The following is a 2,703-nucleotide window of genomic DNA, read 5'->3' on the forward strand; positions in this document are numbered from 1 at the left end:
ACTGCCTGTGTTGGGGCTGCTGGGTCCTGTGGGGCCTCTGCTGTGGAGTTCCAAAGGACATGCCTTTCTGCCTTCTACCCGAGACAGAAGAACACACTGAGCTCTGCTGAGGCCTTCCAGCCCTGTGCCCCCTGGGAAACAACGTGGCATCTCAATGAGTCTATTCTTCCAGCCTACATGCCGAATCCGGAAATCTATTCTGGGTGCGCTGTGTGTAAACAAGCCAGCTCCTCAACCCCAGCTGCCCCAGGAGTCTCCAACACAGCTGCCCTCCTCCCTCCTTCCTTCCTGCCTTCCCTGCTGTGGGCGTGGAGAACTGGAAATGGGCAAGCTGGGAGGTGTCTGGGAGGGAGGACAGTCTGTCAGAGGTCTTGGTCTCCTCACCAAAGCCTCAGACTGTTCAGGCTGCTCACCCTCACTGTTCTGGTGCCCAAGACAGTGGCTGATGCCGCTCCCTCTTGCCGCCTCTCTGGGGTGTCAGGAAGAGGGCTGGTCGTGGCCCTGCCACTGGTGTCGTGTGTCCCTGGGCAAGTCCCTACTCATCGGTCACGAGAGGGGCGTGAGACTCGGTGATATGAGATGTTATGATGCTCCCAGGAACTGGAGATCAGTGAACCCTCCACCCTGCAGGAGACGTGGAACATACGCCTGCCTAGCTCAGCCTCGGAGCTATGCCTCTGCCATCCTCCGCAGAGAGTTACACGGGGGACGTCTACACCAACGCCCACACTGGGACAGTCTTGCAGGGGCAGGATAGGTGAGTCCCCAAGGCTACCTCTTTCCCAGCCCACCCTTGGTTTCCTAAGGTTTGTTCCACAGCCACTTGGGATTCGGGGTTCTGCTCAGAAGCAGTCTGAGCTCTCCCCTTTCTTTGCCTCCAGGCCTGAAGCCAGAGCAGCCGTGACCTGCAGCCCCTGGTAAATCGAATCTGCCGCGGACTGCTCCACAGCATCCCTCAGCTTCTTCCCCAAGGCGGACCGTTGCACATGACAGGCCCCATTCCTGCTCCAAGACCCCCAGGCGTTGTCAACCCAGCTTTCCCACCATTATCACCCCTGCCCAGCTCCTTCCAGCAGCCCCTGGTGCTCCTGGGACCGCTCCTGCTTTTGAGACAAAGAGCCAGCAGTTCCTTGGGTCCAGCCAAGCTGAGGATGGCAGAGACAAGTGGCAGCCCCCCACCTGCCTCAAATAAGCGTGGCCAAGTCATCATGCTCTTTTTTTTTTTTTAAATCAATTCCCATGACAAATGGGTCTGTGAAGGAGGGCAGCCTGCCCCAGGCATTCTGCACTTCAATTGGGACAACAGACTGAACTGGATTCGTGAAACAATAATGCACCATTTGAGCATTTTTCTTGGTAACCGGATCCTGCAGCAAGGGAGCTGCCAGCAACTTCCCTCCCTTTAAGGGTGGAGGCCTAACCCTTCACCCCAAGCGCAGATGGGGTTGCTCCACGACCTCTCCATGGGACCAGGAGCGGGTCTGTGTGCATGGCTTCTCAGAGGGCAGGTGGAGCAGGGCTGGGGGCAGGAAGAAGGAGTGGGTGAGAGCCGCACGTGGTCGTTGTAGGACATGTGGGCTTTGGAGCCGGGCAAACCTCATGCCTGGCCTCACTTCACCCCTCAGCCACTGGAGACCTAACTTCTCTGATCCTCAGTTTTCTTTTGTCACACCACCCCTTCTGCATGGTGATCAGGGATAAGCAAGAGGAAGAACATAAAACCTTGAGTTAATGCCGGGTCCAAAGGGGCTTCTCGAGAGAGGGAGAACTGGGGAGTAGAGTTAGGGACAATGCATAACTCTTTACAAGGAGGGTATTGGTGGTTCAGTGGTAGAATTCTCACCTTCCACGTGGGAGACCTGGGTTTGATTCCCGGCTAATACACCTCATGTGCAGCCACCATCCATCTGTCAGTGGCGGCTTTTGTGTTGTGTTACTATGATGCTGAACAGGTTTTGGTGGAGCTTCCAGACTAAACAGACTAGGAAGAAAGGCCTGGCAATCTACTTCCAAAATCAGCTAGTGAAAACCCTATGGACAACAACGGTCCAATCTGCAACGGATCTTGGGGAAGGCACAGGATGGGGCAACATTTCATCTTGTGCATGGGGTCGCCATGAGTTGGGCGCGAACTTGACAGCAGCTAACAATTTCAACAGCGTTTATACAGTCTTTTCTCAGTTCCATGCACTGTAGATTCAGCTCTTACGGATATGTTTCTCTCTGCTAGGAACTTGCTCTGTACCTTGTAGATTGTTGTTTTTGTCACCCTCTTGTGCAGAGGTAAAGATAACATTCCCCCAGGAAAGAAAGCACATCAGACAAAAGAATGGACTACCACCTCCGTTGCATAGATGAGGAAACTGAGCCTCACAAGGGTTAAAGGACCTACCAAAGGCCCCATAACTAGCAGAGTGGATGGAAGGCAGGAATTGGACCAGACCTTCTGACCTCTAGACCAGGGACTGGCCCAGTGAGGATGCCTTCCCCATCATCCACGCAATTTACACTTCTTGCCCAGGAGCATCTTAGCTCGGAACTCCGCTCCCATCCCAAGACCACGTGGAAACTTGCCCACACAGGAAATCCAAAGCAGCAGAGAGTCTTGGCTCGTTCCCGCATGGCTCTGGGGAACTGCCAGCGGGGATTCTGGGGGAAAGGAGTCTATGTGGCAGATCACGACCACCCTCATCTGGGTCACCT

At 54.7% G+C, this 2,703-nt stretch overlaps 1 non-coding gene across 1 annotated transcript; it reads left to right on the top strand.

Moving 5' to 3' along the window:
- The first annotated feature begins 1,813 nt into the window (after window positions 1-1,813).
- Window positions 1,814-1,884, top strand: TRNAG-UCC (transfer RNA glycine (anticodon UCC)). Its single transcript has one exon. It is a non-coding gene; the product is annotated as a tRNA-Gly (tRNA).
- The last annotated feature ends 819 nt before the right edge of the window (window positions 1,885-2,703 follow it).

This window comes from Elephas maximus, chromosome 19, assembly GCF_024166365.1.
Source record: "Elephas maximus indicus isolate mEleMax1 chromosome 19, mEleMax1 primary haplotype, whole genome shotgun sequence".
NCBI classification, from domain to species: Eukaryota; Metazoa; Chordata; class Mammalia; order Proboscidea; family Elephantidae; genus Elephas; species Elephas maximus.